The sequence below is a fragment of the Phoca vitulina genome, unplaced genomic scaffold (assembly GCF_004348235.1).
Source record: "Phoca vitulina isolate PV1807 unplaced genomic scaffold, GSC_HSeal_1.0 scaffold29, whole genome shotgun sequence".
Classification (NCBI taxonomy): Eukaryota; Metazoa; Chordata; class Mammalia; order Carnivora; family Phocidae; genus Phoca; species Phoca vitulina.
Genome location: NW_022589732.1, coordinates 14,231,986 through 14,251,905, shown reverse-complemented (window position 1 = coordinate 14,251,905; position 19,920 = coordinate 14,231,986). Strand labels below are relative to the sequence as shown.

At 39.0% G+C, this 19,920-nt stretch overlaps 1 protein-coding gene across 4 annotated transcripts in view; it reads left to right on the top strand.

Annotated features, from left to right (window-relative positions):
• The first annotated feature begins 272 nt into the window (after positions 1–272).
• Positions 273–19,920, top strand: part of USP54 (ubiquitin specific peptidase 54) — a 120,992-nt gene continuing 101,344 nt past the window's right edge. Inside the window, exon 1 of one of the 4 annotated variants that reach the window (XM_032423942.1) lies at positions 273–449. The gene's annotated coding sequence lies outside the window, so the exon portion shown is untranslated. The other 3 variants (XM_032423944.1, XM_032423941.1, XM_032423945.1) reach the window with 3 other exon arrangements.

Sequence of the window (19,920 nt, the reverse complement as noted above, 5' to 3'; positions counted from 1 at the left end):
CTTGCTCGCTCCATCTCTAACCACTCCGTATGCATAAGGAAAATGCCAGGAAAACGGAACTTCAACTAAAGGCGACACTGCTCTATGAGGCACTTGGAGAAGGCCACATCCCTAAAGTTATTCCAGGGTAGGGTTCGCTATAGTAACTCCCCCCAGCTCAGCCGGTCCTCCCTGCAATAGTTTTCCGACTCTCTGCTCCAGATCCTTCCTTGCCCTCACCCACCAGCAAACCTTTCCCGGCCACCCCTAAAACGCTTGGCGGCCGCCATTTTACACACTACTATCGCGAGATATATTTAGCCTTCTCGAGCCTGACTCGTTTACTTTCTTGCGAGAAGCTCTTCTCGGCTGTTCTCGCCGTTAGCTGAGGAAAGTGTCGCGAGAGCTGGTTGCCTTGGCTCCCCGTAGCTATAGCAGCCGCGGCGGTTAAGGATGCGGCGGCAGGAGCTGTGAGTGCGACACCCTCAGGGGGGCGGGGTCGGAGGTAACGGGGTGCAGGGGGTAGCCCCGGTTGGGGGGGTAGGTAGGGAGGAATGGGCCCAAGTGTGACGTGTGAGGGAGAACCTAGGTCCAGTGGGGTACAGGGACCTGACGCCGGTCTGCACTAGGGCACTCGGAGGGCTAGAGCTGCCGTGAGGTCCAGTGGGAGGGACCCGGCTATAGTAGGGTTCAAGGGGCAGGGGCCGGAGCGTGGAGGGTGTGTGTATTGGCAGGAAGAGAGTTACGCGGACTCAGAACTGGATAAAGGGACCGGACTACATCGAGGAATAAGTGGGAAGAAATGGGGTATCGCGAAGAGGAGGGTATGTTGAATGGGAGCACGGAGGTTGGGCCCGGTTTGCTTTGCACTGGGGGGATGGGGGGGCCGGTGTCGGACCCCTTGCAGCTCCCTGGGGTCCGCCGGACGCTGGTCTAGGACTGCGCGCCAGGACCTGGGTCATAAATGGCGTGGCGGGAATGGTGGCGTCCGGGACCTCCACCACCACCCGCCCCTTCCAAGGAAATTCCCCACGGACGATGTGATGTGGAAGAAGGGTCCTGGTGAACTAGTATTAGTTGGTGAGGTTCTTTCTGCGGAGAGATTGTGAGTGGGATAATGAATGATTGCTGCTGTGAAGTGTGGGGTGGGGGCGGGAGAGAAATTCTTGAGGAAAAAAACTAAGATGTGCTTCCTCTGGAGCGTATTGAGTTGGAAAAAGGGGTGTGTGTGCTGAAATCACGTTTCTTCCCAGATTCATTCAAGTATAGAATTCCTTTACGGTGTACTTATGAAATTATATATGCACTGTAAAACTAGTTTAGCTGATACAGTAGAAGAATGTGCAGTACGACACTTAAGCTTTCCACGGATGTAATTTAAAAACCAAGAAAAGTGTTTGTATTGCAGCAGCAGCAAGCTGAACACTAGGGATAGTTTTAGTTAAGTTGACTATAAAACCTAGTGTTCCCAAAGTGTGCATATTCAGGTTATTTGCCTTTTAAGAAATGGATGAAGTTTTTTTGTTTGTTTTGTTTTTTTTTTTTTAGGAGACAGAACAAGTTTTGAGTATCTGCTAATCTGAGAATAAAATGAATCTCTCAGGGGTTAAAATCAAGGAGAAGGCAAAATATTTAGTTTCTGAGTCTCAAGATTATTTTGTGGAGACGGGTTGGACCACTTTGCTCCTGAACTCTTATTTCTAGTGGAAACAATGGCTTCAATTCAGGCATAAAAATAACTTACCCATTTCAGTCGACAGATACAAACTTTCTGATAATTTTTCTCACTATCTTTTGTAGGTATAAATTTGCAGGAGATAACCTCTCTTGATTATGTAACTGGATTTTTCCATGTTGAGGTTCACAAATTCATTAATTAGAATAATGGCTTTTAAATCCTTCTGGCACTAGCCTTAATGTGGTCAATCATTGAACCTATTTATTTGATATGTGTTAGACTAAAACTTTTAATTTGTAATATTAGGAGCTAAACTTTAAAGTAGAAGTGCTTTTCTGAGGCAAGATACAGCTTTATGTGGTTGGGTCCAAAAGATTTCTGCATGAATCCATTAAGGAGCTTTACTGAGTTCCTATTATATATAGAGTACTGTGTTAGGCACTGGGGGGAGGGAGATTAATTCATTCATTTACCCATTCAACAAACATTTATTGAGACCTATTTTGTGTGATTACTAAGCCTTCAGAATACAAACACAAGTAAGCTTTGCTCTCTGCCTTGCAATGCTCAGAACCTAGGAAGGGGGGAGGTGTGACAGAGAAACAAATAATTACAATATAATAAGCACAATATATGAAACCAAGCTTATGAAACAAGGTTCTGGCCCTCAAGAGTTTACCTAGTTGACAAGACTAAAAAAGAAGAAATAATTAAAAAAAATTACAAAACATTAAGCAAATTCTAAACTGTGCTGCATAAGTAGAACATAACGTTTCTCAGAAGAGATAAAAGTTATAATGAAAGCTTGAGAAAATTCACAGGTCAGTTCATAATTTAAGTCTTCTTTTGTACTCTTAAAATAAATACCACTGTATGTTCTTAAGTCAGTAGTAAGCATAATAACATTTGTTGAGTGATTATTAATGTGCCAGTCATGTTATCTCATTTTATCCTTATGACACTCTGCTCTTCAGCTGGTACCAGTACTTTCAATAAATTAAGGAAGTTATAGAGCTAGTAAATGGCAGATTAGGGATTGGAAATGGAAATATATGTGATTGGAAAAACTAAGCAAGATTCCCTCTTTTGCAGGGAGGGTACCTTGGGATTGGGGGGCCAGAGATTGAAGGTGGAATTGGCCAGAAGACCAGAATTCAGTCTCTTTGTCTTTGTTCATAGATTTTTCTCCCTCACATATTTACACTCTATATGGGAACTAATTTGAATATTAACATGACGCTAAATATGATATTTGTATTGTACAGAGAGTTGAGTAAATTGCCGTATTCATGTTGTATATAATTGTACAGAGAGCTATGCTTGGGAAAATAGTTATAACAAGCAATTGTTAACATTTGCAGTCTTCTAGAAAGTGATCATTTTAATAATGGAAACAGTTATCTATATTCAAATGCAGTAGGACAAATGTTATTACAATAGACTTTAAGAGATTTAGTCAAACATTTTTTTATATTGCTGGGTTTTTTTTGTATTGAAAAAAATGTATATACATATCACATGTATTTATATATTTGCATTCAGACTTTTTAAACTCTATTCTAAAGTCCAAAATCTGATTTTCTGGTTGAAATTCAAATTTTATATCTTAGTACATGGTTTCTTTAGAAATCTAAGTGAGAATGATAGATACCATCATTGTTGATACTTAGGTCTAGACTTAATGCTTAAGGTGGATGAGTCCAATCCATTTCCTTTTATATTAAGGAAACTAAAGCCTAGAGGAACTTTTCGGTGACTTGCCAAAGTCACACAGCTGCAATGTCCCAGGCGTCCTGATTTCCAATTAAGTGTTTCTTCTACTGTACCACATTGCCAAATTATATTTAATAATTACTATACATAGAGTTATAGATGCTCTCAGCTAATTTTAGGAAACCAGTGTGTTCTCAGGAGGCTATTGATAGATGAGAGTACAAACTGATTACTTGTTTCCCTTATACTGTACTTATACTTCCTACTTAGAATAAATGCATTCAGATCGTTTATTCAAAAGCTTCTTACATTTGGTTTCTTATATTACTGTTTCATTTTTTTGTGTCTAGCTGCCTTACTGGCCCATTTTAACAAATGTTGACATGCCTTTAAAAAAGTGGAGGGGGGCACCTGGGTGGTTAGTCGTTAAGTGTCTGCCTTCGGCTCGGGTCATGATCCCAGCGTCCTGGGATCGAGCCCCGCATCGGGCTCCCTGCTCCTCAGGAAGCCTGCTGCTCCCTCTCCCACACCCGCTGCTTGTATTCCCTCTCGCTGTGTTTCTCTCTGTCAAATAAATAAATAAAACCTAAAAAAAAAAAAAAAAAAGTGGAGGGATACAACTATGTTGTAATACATAATATTCTTTTTTCTGTAAGATTTATTTATTTATTTAAAGATTTTATTTATTTATTTATTTGAGAGAGAGAGAGAGAGAAACAGCATGAGAGGGGAGAGGGTCAGAGGGAGAAGCAGGCTTCCTGCTGAGCCGGGAGCCCGATGTGGGACTTGATCCCAGGACTCCGGAATCATGACCTGAGCTGAAGGCAGTCACTTAAACCAACTGAGCCACCCAGGCGCCCCTACTTACTTATTTTAGAGAGAGAGTGCGTGTGAATGGGTGCATGAGTGAGTGGGGGAGGGGCAGAGGGAGAGAATCCTCAAGCTGACTCCCGGCTGACCATGGAGCCCAACCTGGGGCTCAGTCCGAGGACCCTGAGATCATGACCTGAGCCAAAACCAAGATGTTCAACTGAGCCACCTGGGTGCCCCTGTAGTACATAATATTCTTAAGACATACATACAGATTTGAAGGTGAGTCAGGTGAGGTTTTTTCATCGAGTTGACTTTCTCCAGCAGTCTTTCATCTATAGGCTGGAATAGCATGTGGGTATGAATGAGATTCTGTGTTTTCTAATATCTTAACTAAGTGGGCTGGGTGCCCATGTTTTTCATGTGACTTATTTTTGAGGCACTGAGACATTTTTCTTTTTAAAGATTTTATTTATCAGAGAGAGAGAGAGAGAGACAGCACAAGCAGGGGGAGTGGCAGGCAGAGGGAGAAGCAGGCTGTCCGCTGAGCAAGGAGCCCGATGCGGGACTCGATTCCAGGACCCTGGGACCATGACCTACACCGAAGGCAGATGCTCAACTGACTGAGCCACCCAGGCATCCCGAGACATTTTTCTAAGAAAGGTTTAAAGTAAGAGAGTGAGATGAGAGGAAGAGTCTTGAGGGCAGAACATGGAACTTCTATCCCAGAAAGGTTGAAAACTGAAAGAGTAGTTGGCGATGTGTAAAGTGGATAATGGTCTAAAAGTATTCTTTAACTCTCAATCTCCACAGGAGAGCCTGAAGAACTTTTCTTCTACTTTGATACACATACCCCCGGAAAGGTTCTATTCATTTACACTCCTCCAGGGATGGGAGTGGGAAAAAGTATTAATTTCCCAGCACTTACATCGCAAAAATAAATGGAAATTGAACAAAGTAAAAAGTTTACATGATAGGTGAAAAGTGACATCTCATTTTAAATTTCCATTTCTTTGATTGCCTATGAAGTTGAACATTTTTCCATATTTTTCTTTCTTGACTTCACTGTTTATGTCTTCTTTAAAATACTTAAAAAACATTTTTTTTAAGATTTTATTTATTTATTTTTTAAAGATTTTATTTATTTATTTGACAGAGAGAGACACAGCGAGAGAGGGAACACAAGCAGGGGGAGTGGGAGAGGGAGAAGCAGGCTTCCCGCCGAGCAGGGAGCCCGATGCGGGGCTTGATCCCAGGACCCCGGGATCATGACCCTGAGCCGAAGGCAGACGCTTAACGACTGAGTCACCCAGGCGCCCCTAAGATTTTATCTTTAAGTAATCTCTACATCCAACGTTGGGCTTGAACTTACAACCCCAAGATCAAAGGTGCCTGCTCGGCTGACTGAGCCAGCCAAGTGCCCCAAAACACCTAAAAAAAATTTTTTAAAGATTTTTTTTTTATTTTTAAGTAATCTCTACACCCAACATGGAGCTCGAACATACAACCCCGAGATAAAGAGTTGTATGCTATTACCAACTGAGCCAGCAGATGCCCCAATTTTTATAAATATTTAAATTGTATACTTAAAGAGGAAAAATAACATTAAAAAAATTTATGTAGAGGCTAGAAGCAAAGAATCCCCTTCCAGAATATTCTTTTTGGTGGGTTTTCTTCCAGTGATTTTTCTATGCCATTTATAATTTATGTATCTATTTATAGCTTTTTATATGATAATATATTTTTTCTGCAGCTCTTTTTTTTAACTTAGCTGTGTGCCTGTGAGATCTCATCCTCTCAATACTCAGTTTTTAACAGCTGATTATATTTCATTTTGAATTCCTGTAATTTATTTAACCATTCTTTTATTGATGGACATTTAAGTTATCCACGATTTTTACATTTACCAATTAAAATGAACATCTCTTATTCTTGTGTCTTGTGTAAATGTTCTAGAATACCTCTAGAGTAGTGCCTAGAGTTGTTGCTTGAAAGGTATGCATATTTTTAAAGATATTGCCAATCTGCCGTTTAAATAGTCTGTGTACTATTATGCATTCCACCAGCAGTTTATGAAAGCACCTATATCCTTCCCTACTTGCCAATACTTGGTATTGTCAATCTCGTACATTTTTACCAATATGGTGGGCAGAAAATTTTTGTTTTAATTTGCAGTTTTCAGATTACTTGTGAGTTTGAGCATCTTTTAATTTCTTTATTGGCTATTATATTTCCTTCTGTGAAATTTCTTATTCTATTCTTTGCCTTTTTGAAGCTTTTTCTTTTACCTCTTGATTAGCAAGAACTCTTTATATGTATGTGGATGCAAATCTGTATTTATAAATATATATAGCACATATTTTCTCCAGTGTGTTGCATTATCTACAGTGTCTATTGATTTTTTTTTTTTTTAAGATCTTTTGTTTATTTATTTGACACAGAGAGAGACAGCTAGAGAGGGAACACAAGCAGGGGGAGCAGGAGAAGGAGAAGCAGGCTCCCGGCTGAGCAGGGAGCCTGATGCGGGGCTCGATCCCAGAAGCCTGGGATCATGACCTGAGCCGAACGCAGACGCATAACGACTGAGCCACCCAGGCGCCCCTACAGTGTCTATTGATGTACTAAAATTTTTATATTCATACAGTCCCATCTGTTTTTTTTTTATTTCTTAAAAAAGATTTTATTTATTTGACAGAGAGAGACACAGCGAGAGAGGGAACACAAGCAGGGGGAGTGGGAGAGGGAGAAGCAGGCTTCCCGTGGAGCAGGGAGCCCGATGCGGGGCTCGATCCCAGGACCCTGGGATCATGACCTGAGCCGAAGGCAGACGCTTAACGACTGAGCCACCCAGGCGCCCCAGTCCCATCTTTTTTAAAGATTTTTTTAAGGTAATTTCTACACCCAATGAATGTGGGGTTTGAACCCACAACCCCGAGATCAAGAGTTGCATGCTCCAATGACTGAGCCAGCCAGGCACCCCAGTACCACCCAGTTTTAATTATTGGTTATTTATAGTATGTTTGAAGGTCAGTTCCCCTCTCAGTCTTAGACTATATGTAAGAAGAGACTTTTTCTTTCAGAATTAGTCTTTCAGGTTTCATTACAAACAAAAATTCTGTTGGGATTGTAATTGGCATTAATTGAAACAGATAGTTTATTTACTTTATGGAAGAATTTATATCTTTACAATGTTGAGACTTCCCATTTAGAAACAGGATATTCGGGGCGCCTGGGTGGCTCAGTCATTAAGCGTCTGCCTTCAGCTCAGGTCATGATCCCAGGGTTCTGGGATCGAGCCCCGCATCGGGCTCCCTGCTCCGCAGGAAGCCTGCTTCTCCCTCTCCCACTCCCCCTGCTTGTGTTCCCTCTCTCGCTGTGTCTCTCTCTGTCAAATAAATAAATAAAATCTTAAAAAAAAAAGAAAAGAAACAGGATATTCTCTCTATTCAAGTTAAAAAAAATCCTTCAGAAAATTTTATAGTTCTCTTCACATTGATCTTGTACATGTCTAATTTTTAGGTATTTTATAGTTATTTAAAGTTGTGGCAATTGGGATCTTTTACCTTATCGCATTTAAAAAATTGGTTATTGCTGACATATAGTAAAGCTATTGATTCTTCTATGTTGATCTTGAATTGGATTTCCTTACTAAATGCTTTTATTAAATATCATGATTTTTCATTTGATTCTTTTGGATTTTCTAGATAGTCATATATTCCAGCTGATGTCTTTGCCAGTTTTCATTTTGGCATACACAATTTTTCTTATTTTGACATGTTTTAAATCTCTTTATCAGAAAAGTGTTAATCTTTTGTCATATAGCTTGCAGTGGTTTTTTGTTGTTGTTGTTTGTTTTTATGGGAACCTCTTGACCATCAGTAGGTAAAACACTAGAATGGGATGTTGCAATGCTTTGAAGTTATCTTTACACTAGGAAAATTCTGAGAGGGTTAGAATTCTTTAAACCAAGTCTGGTGAATAAAACTATGAATTAAAACAACGGGAAAAAAAGCCCACTTCTGGATACAAATGGTATTTGATTGTAAAATTCAGAAACTCAATCCTATGTATTGTGATGTGCCATCTGCATTAACGGAGTTAAATTTAAAGTTGGGGAGAAGATAGCTGAATAAAATTGACCAGGTTGAAAATCCATAGTAGAATATGTAAATATGTAAATAATATCTATATCTGATATTTAATCATACAATTAGAAGAAACTAGTTTTTTGATTATTGTTATACTTGGGGAAAAATAATTCTTTAGGGGCAACAGCCCCTCAGCTCTCTTAAGAGAAACCTTGACATGTGAACATTCTTGAGATTAGCATTGAGAGAGAAGTTGGCATAGTAGAAAGATTATGGGCACTGGAATTTAACAAACCTTGGCTCCCATTCCAGTTGTCAGTTATTAACATTGTGATCTTTAGCTCATTGAGCCACATCCTCCTCTGTAGAATAAGGTACTCAAAAATAGTAGTTATTATTAATTTTCAGACCCATAGTATACCATATCAAATAATGTCATGTACTGCTCAAAGTTGATATTACCAGGGGTGCCTGGCTGACTCAGCTGGTAAAGCATATGACTCTTGATCTTGGGGTCATGAATTCAAGCCCCATGTTGGACACAGAACTTACATTAAAAAAAATTCATACTGCCAATACAGCTCCATTACATGGTGCAAACATTTGATGAAAGAGAAGGCATGCCATAACTTACAGGTCTGAATTCATGTTTGCTGCTGAACTGTCAGTTGTATGGATCCATTCAGATTAGGGGTTAGGAGAACCTAGAACCTAGAGTTAGGACCACTTAGAAACATATTAGAAACATAGAATTAGAATCCATGTTTTAACAAGATCCCCAGGTGATTCATATACACCTTAAAGTCTGAGAAGCAGTGATCTAATTGGTAATATCTAAAGGATAGTACTAACCTGAAGTTCAAAAGAGTTCAATTTAGTAGTGACAAAGCAGCAGGGTTGAGATGATAGGAACTATAGAAAATTAGGCAGGTAGTCACTTTGTGTTTCCAAATGATTGATTTATTCACTGTAGGACCCTCTCAACAAGCTGGGGCATACAAGGAACATCTAGGAGAGAGGGCTGGCAAGATCCTGATTGGGTATCTGGTCACTAGCCAAGGGTTTGGCATCCAAAGCAATAGCTTGAGTTTCTGCAGGAATTAGCTTTGCTGTTCAATATGGAGGCCACTAGCCACATGTGGTTATTAAAATTAAGTAAGGGTAAGAATTCATTTCCTCAGTCTTACTAGCCATATATTCACATGTGGCTACTATATTGGAGAGTGCAGATAATGGAACATCTCCATCAGTGCATAAAGTGCCATTGACAACACTGAGGAGAATACCAAGATGTCTGCCTTGAAGGTTGTATCAAAATGGCCAAATATAGAAGGTAGAGAAAATCCATGAACTGCTGGTCACACATGTAACACACCACCCCATTCCAGACCCTTTCACTGTAGGACCATTGCTGATAGCGTCTGATAAATTCCCTGTCCTGTTTAGGTTTGGATGTGCTTACAAGTGAAAGGCATCAACTAAAAGTTAAGGGAAGGCAGAGGCTGACAAGGAGAACATTCTGGGAGCTGTGAGTGTTGAGGGATTTTCCAGACATAAAAGAAATTGCTGAGCATTGGGATGAGTAGGAATGGTATGGGTTGGGAAAATAATAGGAAGTGCTAAAAGGAGTATTTACCTGCTAGAAAAACAGTATTGCTCCCAGAAGAAATATTGAAAATGGATTCTAATGTCCAGGTTAGTGTTGAGCCAGTCACCAGCCTGATCTTATCTTCACTAAAATTTTAAGTTGGTTTATTGATATGAAAAATATGGACACATTTTTTATGTTTAATGAGAATTAGTGGGAAAGTAGAATTCACTTTGAGGTTCACTTTTCAGTCTTTTTCTCCCAGGGAATACATCTGCAGAAACGGTTATCCAAATTTTTTGTTTGGGGACAGTGCCATATAGTAAATTTGTGAACTCTCTCTCTCATTCTCATTTATATCAGACACATACATAAATATTTATATGATTGTACTATATACAAAAACGTTTTTAATCTTCTGTTGCTCTTTCAGAGTTTTTCATATTTCTTTCAGTTTGGCTATATAAATGTTCTTTATAGACAAGTGGCTTTTGAGAAAAAAGCCAATAGCCCTGTTGTTGGTGTGCAATGAATGAACTTTTCTGAAATCTATGTTTCAGTATTTAAGCACCTTTTTTTTTTTTTTTTTAAAGTAGGCTTTATCCCCAGTGTGGGGCTTGAACTCCTGACCCTGAGATCAATAGTCAGATGCTCTACTGACTGAGCCAGCCAGGTGCTCCTTAAATACTTTCTCTTAGCAGTACCTTCCTGTACTATGTTGAAAGCAAGAAACATGTTCTACAAAGCACGTTTTTCAAATAGCATTTGAGTTTTTAAATGAAAACAGAAGCTGAGGATAAGGCTATATTGGACTCTTGTGGAATATATTTTTGTTGGTCTTATTTTGACCTGTGTATAGGTTCATTTTCTTCTGTGACATAAAAGGTAGATTTTTAACATAAAGCCAGCAGGCATTCAATGACTTACTTGAAATTCCCAGAAGAAAAAAATTTTCTTTCTCCTGAGAAGAAATTTCTGAATAGATATCTTTTAGACAGTACAGTAGTTTCATAGTCAGGTTTGTAGAAAAATCCATTATCTATGGAAACAGAACTTTCTCCTTATTTGTGTGCCATTATCTCATTTCTGACCTGGGTTCAGCTGTTGTTTCTCTGTGCAGATCCATTTCCTTTGGTGGTGCATCGTGTCCTGAACGTTGACCCCAGTCAAAGCTGTATGGTGCCATTTCTTTCAGCCTTTATTTATCTTTACTCGTGGTCATTGCAGACCAGAAAGGTATTTGTGAGGATTGGGAATTCCCATCATGTGTTCCTTTAATCTTGGGGAACCCCAGAGAGAGGCAGTGCCATTGTAGTCTTGGGACCTACCAGTTCTAAGGAAACTTCTAGTTATTTCACAGAATTGTAGTAGGAAACTTTGTAATTAAAAAGGTAAATTTTAGACACCTCTGAGTTTTAGAGTATTTACTGATATTGAGAATACACATTTATACTATTCATGTTTTGACCAATGTTTAAACCACAAATTTCCACATTGCAAGTTATTTTGAGTAAATCTGTATGAATAAAATTCTGGCCATAATTTTAACTGGGCAGAGTATGGAAGTCTTACAGTTGTCTTTCCTTTTTTTTTTTTTTAAAGATTTATTTATTTATTAGAGAGCGGGGGAGAGAGAGAGAGTGAGTGCACAGCAAGGGGAGCAGCAGGCAGAGGGAGAGGGAGAAGCAGACTCCCTGCTGAGCAAGGAGCCCGATGCGGGGCTGGATCCCAGGACCCTGGGATCATGACCTGAGCTGAAGGCAGACGCTTAACTGACTGAGCCACCCAGGCGCCCCTACAGTTGTCTTTCCTATGCCTACTCTAAAAACTTAGGAAAAGAGGGGCACCTGGGTGGGTCAGTTAGTTAAGCATCTGCCTTCGGCTCAGGTCATGATCCCAGGGTCCTGGGATTGAGCCCCACATCGGGCTCTCTGCTCCGCGGGAAGCCTGCTTCTCCCTCTCCCGCTCCCCCTGCTTGTGTTCCCTCTCTAGCTCTCTGTCAAATAAATAAATAAAATCTTAAAAAAATAATTAAATAAAAATAAAAAATAAAAACTTAGGAAAAGAAATAATAACTCCCTTTTAAAAATCAATTTGAAGTTTTTTTTTTTTAATTTTATTATGTTATGTCAGTCACCATACAGTACATCATTGGTTTTTGATGTGGTGATCCACGATCCATTGTTTTCGTATAACACCCAGTGCTCCATGCAGTACGTGCCCTCCTTAATACCCATCAACGGGCTAACCAATCCCTCCCCCCAAAACCCTGTTTGTTTCTCAGAGTCCATAGTCTCTCGTGGTTCATCTCTCCCTCCAATTCCCACCCCCCATTTTTCCCTTCCTTCTCTTAATATCCTCCATGCTATTCCTTATGTTCCACAAATAAGTGAAACCATATGATAATTGACTTTCTCTGCTTGACTTATTTCACTTAGCATAATCTCCTCCAGTCCCATCCATGTTGATGTAAAATTTGGGTATTCATCCTTTCTGATGGCTGAGTAATATTCCATTGTATATATTCAATTTGAAGTTTTTATTTCATGGTGACTTTCACCTTACTTCTTTTTTCAATAGTTACTAAATGCCTGTTTTTAAAATAACAGTTTTATTGAGATATAATTCACATACTGTGTAATTCACCTATTTAATATGCACAATTTAAAAGTTTTTAGTGTATTTATAGAGTTGTATAGCTGTCACTGCAATCGATTTCATTACATTTTTTATAAAGATTTTATTTATTTAGGGTGCCTGGGTGGCTCAGTTGGTTAAGCTACTGCCTTCAGCTCAGGTCATGATCCCGGAGTCCTGGGATCAAGTCCCACATTGGGCTCCTGGCTCAGCGGGGAGCCTGCTTCTCCCTCTGACCCTCTCCCCTCTCATGCTGTTTCTCTCTCTCTCTCAAATAAATAAATAAATAAAATCTTAAAAAAAAAACATTTTATTTATTTATTTGACAGAGAGCACAAGCAGGGGGAGAGGCAGAGGGAGAGGGAGAAGCAGGCTCCCTGCTGAGCAGGGAGCCGATGCGGGGCTTGATCCCAGGACCCTGGGATCATGACCTGAGCTGAAAGCAGACGCTTAACCGACTGAGCCACCCAGGCGCCCCAATTTCATTACATTTTTATCATCCCAAAAAGAAACCATATATCCAGTAGCAATCACTCCATTTCTACCCACAACTGTAGCCCTTGGCAACTACTAATTTATTTCTGTCTCCATAGATTTACCCATTCTGAACATTACATACAAATGGAATCATAAAATATCATTATGTGGTGCCTTCTGTGACTAGCTTCTTCAGCTCAGCATATTTTCAAGGTTCATCCATGTTGTGGCATGTATCAGTATTTTATTCCTTTTAATAGCCAAAAAATATTCCTTATTCTATTGTATGTATATAAGACATTTTATTTATTTGTTCATTAGCTGATAGACATTTGAGTTGTTTCCACTTTTTGGCTTTTAAGGATGAGGCAAATGAGGTCCTTAGCCCACAAAATAAGGATACTAAGGGTTGTGTAAGTGGAAAATTTAAGGAGGCACTCAGGATTGTGCAAGTGCATGGTCACTTGGTTGACCCTGAGAATGAGTGCCTACTTAAATTTTCTACCTAGGAGCCTCAAGTGTCGCACCATAGTCCTAGATGTGGATTGGCTCTGAAAATACTTTCCTTGAGCTTCACTGAATACCAACCACTTTTGAAAACCGAGTAAAAAAGTATTCTTTGCTCTTTGTTACTTTCCTGTTCAACAGCATTCAGTAGTCTTCCATTGATTATCAAAGACTGACCCATGATTCTCACTTTATTTCTAGTTAGAGTCCCACTATCTTATCCTTTCAGCCAGGCTAAGCTACATTCTATTCCCTAAACGAGTCAATGTCTTTCCTGTCATCCTGACTTTGCCCATGCCATTTTCCACCCAGAACTGTTTGACTGAACAAAATCTATTTGTGGTGGCATTGATCAAAATAGACCACTCTTCAAGCCTGTGGCACTAATCTTGTTCAGACACTAGTTCCCAAGTATTAGAAGCAGTCTTCCTCCTCTCTAGGTCACAGATATTTTCCAGGAAATTAGTTAGGAATTTTCTGACTAGGTTTCTTGCTCAGAGTGCTGAAAGACATAAGTGTCCCTAGTCAGGACAAATTCCATAGTTGGTCGTTCAAATCGTTCTTTTTCCTGTAATTTCCTCAAAGTGCCTAAGGGTATTACCAATATTATGCAACTGGTTTGTCTGTGCCAACCTCTGAGATAAAGCCATGCAAATTGGAAGCCATTAAAAAATAAAATCAAGTCATAGTAATGCATGTACATTATTTAAAGTGAAATAGTACTTTTTAAAAAAGATTTTATTTATTTATTTGACACAGAGAGAGGGAGGGGGGGAGAGAGAAGCAGACTCCCCACTGAGCAGGGAGCCCGCTGTAGGGCTCGATCCCAGGACCCCAGGATCATGACCTGAGCTGAAGGCAGACACTTAACTGACTGAGCCACCGAGGCGACCCCTTCATATATATTTCTAAATGATATGCTTGAACTGCTAAACTGCTATTTTCTATTATACCTACCCCTGCCCTGCATCCATACACACACATTTTCTCTCCCAATATAGGTATAATACAGTTTTGATTAAATCAGTTGTGGTAAGCAGAATGATACCCCCCCCCATGTCTCATTCTAATAAGCGGGACCTGTACATGGCAAAAGAGAATTAAGGTTGCATATGGAATTAAGGTTGCTAATCAGCTGATTTTAAAATAGGGAGATTACCCTGGCTTATGGAGATGGGTTCAATGTAATTAAAAGGATTGTTAAAAGTAGATGAGGGAGGCAGAAGAGATGCTATATGAGAAGGACTCAATCTCTGTTGCTGGTTTGAATATGGAGGAAAGAGAACATGAGCAGAGTCATGCAAGTATCCTGTAGACACTAGAAAAGGCGAGGAAAAAGATTCTCCCCTAGTACCTCCAGAAGGCAGCACAACCTTAGCACCACTGTTATTTTAGCCCAGTGAAAGCATACTGGATTTCTAACCTACAGAAGTCTAGGATAAAAAGTTTGTGTTGTTTTTACCACAGTAATAGAAAACTAATACATCTGTATTCATTGTTTCCATTATGACTTTATAGATTTCATAGCTAAGCCATATAGTAATACATTTCCTTTCTTACATAAATATTATTTTTCCTAGTGTTAGTAATTGCTTTCTTTGTTTAGTTTTTTTGGAAGTAATTTACCTAAAGTTATTTGTTACTATTTTCTTGGGTGAAGATGCAGAGCTAAGTGTCAGGTTTGAATGTCAGCTCAGTTTCTGTGTAAAAATAGGCAAGTTACTTATACCCACATTGTTTTTTAAGATTTTATTTATTTTTTAAGTAATTTCTACACCCAGCATGGGCTGGAGCTCATGACCCAAAGATCAAGAGTCACATGATCTATCGATTGAACCAGCCAAGTGCCCCAAACTCACATATTTTTTTAATTGAAATTTTTATTGAGATAATTGTAGATTGACTTGCAGTTGCAAGGAATAATACAGAGAGATCTCTATATATTTTGCTCAGTTTCCCCAACGGTAACGTTTTGCAAAAGTACAATATAATATTACAACCAGGGTATTGATATTGGTACATACCACTGATCTAATTCAGATTTCTGTAGCTTTACTTTTTTATTCATTGTGTGTGTGTGTGTATTTGTGTGTATCCTGTGTAATTTTTTTACATGTGTAGGTTCATGTATCCATCACTATAGTCAACATACTGAATAGCTTTAAAACCACAAGTATCCCTACTGTTGCTCCATATACAACCCCAGCTGCATTCCTGGCAACCACTAATTTGTCTTCCCTTTCTAAAATTCTCTCACTTCAAAAATGTTATCTGAATGGAATCATAAAATATGTAACCATTTGGGGTTGCCTTTTTTACTTTCAGCATAATTTCCTGGAGATTCACTCAAGTTGTTGCATGTATCAATATTTTGTGCTGAGTACTATTCCATGATATGGATATATGTACCATCATTTGTTTAAACATTCACCTGTTGAAGGACATCTGGGCTGATTCTAGTTTTGGGCTATTACAAATAAAGCTGCTATGAAAACAACAACAACAAAAACAAATAAAGCTGCTACAAATATTTGTATAAAGTTTTATATGAATATACATTTTCATTTCTCTGGGATACATGTCCAGGAGTGTAATTGCTGGATTGTATGGTAGTTGCATGTTTAGTTTTTAAAGAAATTGCCAAATTATTTTCCAGACTGGCACTAAAAGTAAATTTTACATTCCCATCAGCAATGTATCAGTAAGCCGGTTTCTTTGCACCCTCACTAGCATTTGGTGGTGTCACTACTTCTTATTTTAGCCATTCTGATACATGTGCTGTGATACTGCATTGTGGTTTTGATTTGCATTTCCCTAATGGCTGATAATGTTGAACACCTTTTCATGTGCGTATTTGCCATTTGTATATCCTCTTTGTTGGAAAGTCTGTTCATATCTTGTGCCCATTTTCTAATTGGCTTGTTTGATATTTTACTGTTGAGTTTTGAGAGATCTTTATATAGCCTAGGTACTAGTCCTTTGTTGAATATGTGGTTTGCAAATACTTTCTTCTAGTCTGTAGCTTGTTTTTTTCATCCTTTCACCTGGGCTTTTATAGAACAAAAGTTTCCCTTCTTGATTGCATGTCCCTTGTCATCTCTCAAAGGTAACCACTCATGAATTGATATTTCTCTGACTAGTTTATACTCCTTAGCCTGTTAGTGTATTAGAAGCTTATCATGGCAGAAGTAAAAATACTGAGGAGGTCCTGTGGAAGGCTAAGGTGGGAAGAGATATTTCTTAGATTTTTTTTTTAAGTTGAAAGCCCAGTTCAGCACCCTATCAGAGATGGTTGTACATAAAGGTGCACAGAAATATTTGTTGAATGACTACTTGGTACCCAGGTACTTCTGATCGAACATATTTAGTACCAGTATATTATTTTGAAATGATGTCTACATATCCTTTAGGATTGTTATGTCCTTTACCAATAAATAGACAGCTGTGGCAGAGTAAATGTTTTCTTAGAAGTAGTGAAACTGAGTAGCAAACTTGAGTTTCAGGACTTGGTTCTAACTGCATATAGTACATTTAGCTGCCTTGGTTAATTGAGACTTGTGCACAGAACAAACAGTAAGAGATGTTAGAAGCATTACAATTCCTGGTACAGGAAAATGAGTTGTAAATTCTGGAAAAAGGGGTGATTCTGGTAAGGTTTGACTCTGGGTAAGGACCTGTAGAAACAAACAGCTCAATGTTCATAGAGTAGTGGTGAAGGACCTGACCCTGACCTCCACTGTAGCTGAAAATGTAATCTTCTCTAGTGAGGCTGTAATAGCAGCAGGAGCTGCTGCTGCCTGAACTTTGTGGTTGTGTGAAGTGGCTCGAGCAGAAAATGATTCCATGGCACCAGGCATGTGTAGGGAAGGACTTGTTCTAGCTCTGGCCAAGTGGTTGCACAGGTTGTGGATGTCATTTGATTGATTGATTGATTGATTGATTGTGGGTGTCACTTTAAACATACAAAGACCTGTTTGCTGGAGGAGGAACAGCTTCCTGAGGATCAGGTACACATCTGAAGGGATGAGCTCATTCTAACCAGACCTGCTCTAGACGCTGAGTGAAATGTTTTCCTAATTGCAAGTCCTGCAGCTGGGAGAAGCAGGAAATGGTTGAAGCTTCAGGCAGTTTGTGAGTAGCAAAAAAATAGAAGCAATTTTGGGACTCTTTTGAAACATGTGGCTGTGAATATCAGGTTGAAGGTGACACACATGGACACTCAGTCTCTAAGTTGAGGATTGCAGTAAAGTGGTGGGTTGAGGAAAGCTTTGGTGGTTCTAACTTTAATGATTCTTTTTGAGGTGGCTTAATAATTTGTTTTTCATACTGTCTTGTTTGATTTTGCTGCTTTAGGAAATAAGAGTTCTGAGGTCTCCTTTTTAATTTCCAGGGATGAAAATTTTTTCTTTATGGCTTTTTTGAGCTTTAGTTGATGGGACTTATCCTACCTTTGAAGTCCATGGTGCTGGCTTTCAGAGCCCTATGCATGATTCTATTCTATTTTGTTTTAATTTACCTAAACTATTTAAGTAAGGCTCTTTAAAATGAAATTGGTTTAGGGGCGTCTGGGTGGCTCAGTGGGTTGTGCATCTGACTCCTGGTTTCGGCTTGGGTCATGGTCTCAGGGTTGTGGGATTGAGCCCGGTGTAGGGCGCCCTGCTCAGCAGGGAGTCTGCTTGAGATTCTCTCTCTCCCTCTCCCTGTGTCCCTTTTCCCGTCCGCACTCCCTCATATGCATGTGCACTCTCTAAATAAATAAATAAATAAATAAATAAATAAATAAATAAAATCTTTAAAAAATGAAATTGGTTTAAAAAAAGAAATATCCATCATTATTTTTTATTAGACTTTTTATTTTGAGATAATTCTAGATTCATGTAGAGTTAGGAGAGATCTGATACACTCTTTACCCAGTTTCCCTGAACGGTAACACCTGGCAAAACTATAGTACAATATCACAACCAGGATATTGACATTGATACAGTTAAGGTACAAAATATTTTCATCACCACAGTATCCATCATGTTCCCCTTTTATAGCTACACCCACTTCCTTTGCACACCCCTTCTTTAACCCTCTCAACCACTAATCAAAAAATCAGTTTTTAAGCAAGAGAATTTTAAAACATTTTATTTATTGAGAGAGAGAGCAAGCACGCACAAGCAGGGGAAGGGGCAAAGAGAGAGGGTGAAGCAGGCTCCCAGCTGAGCAGGGAGCTTGATTTGGGGCTCCATCCCAGGATCCTGGGATCATGACCTGAGCCAAAGGCAGCCGCTTAACCGACTGAGCCACCCAGGTGCCCCTTAAGCAAGAAATTTTATGTGCAATCTTAACTAGTTTTGTATTAGAAATCCACATAGCCTTAATGAAAAGAGCCCTGGACTGGGATAGAAGATTTTGGTTCACTGTAGCTCTGTGACCTTGGGCAAATAATTTTAATTTCTCTGTGCTTCACTTTCTTTATGCATAAAATGGGATAATGGTATATTAATTTCTAGCTAACCTATTTATAAGATTTTGAGAAATTACAAAGTTTGTAGGCCCAAACTGAAATTAAATTTAACAGAGGTAATCCCTATGTTTAAACTCAAATGTACAAGAACAGGATAAAGAAGAGCTGGGTGTAGTATAGTGTGAAAAATATCTGGAAATTTTGGTTAATCACAAATGTAGCATGAACTGGTTATGCAGTGTGCTGCTAAAAACACCTTCGGCTATATTATCGGAAGTTTATCCAGGTCACAAAAGTATTGATTCCAATATATTTTTGTACTAGGTTGGAAACACATTTTGCATGTTTGTTTAAATGGATACTGACAAAGTTGAGAGCATTCCAAGGAAGGCAGGCAGAACTGTAAATGATCTGAAAGCCATTTATATAGGAAACTTTTGGGACTTGTGGAAGGTAGTGTTGATAAGTTTTAAAACTGCAAATATAATGAAACACCCATAATCCCACCATCCAGAATTAACTGCTCTTAGCTGTTCTTTTAGAAAGAAAAAAAATTGAGATAAAGTCAAAGCCCCTTTCTTCCTCCTTCCTACAAGAAACTCTGTCTTATTTTTATCAAGGTAATACATGTCCATAGTTTCAAAAATTCGAATAGTATTATATGCTTAGAAGGGAAAAATAGCAGTTATCCCACCCCTAGAGGAAACCATAGTCATATATCTTAAATATTTTTTCTTTTTTTTTTTTTAAGATTTTATTTATTTATTTGAGAGAAAGAGAGAGATTGCACACAAGTAGGAGGCAGAGGGAGAGAGAGAAGGAGAAGCAGACTCCCCACTGAGCAGGGAGCACGACGCTGGGCTGGATCCCAGGACCTTGAGATCATGACCTGAGCTGAAGGTAGACACTTAACCAACTGAGCCCCCCAGTCTCCCAGATCTTAAATATTTCTAATAGCATAGCCATAACACTTGCTTTTAAAAAATATTAA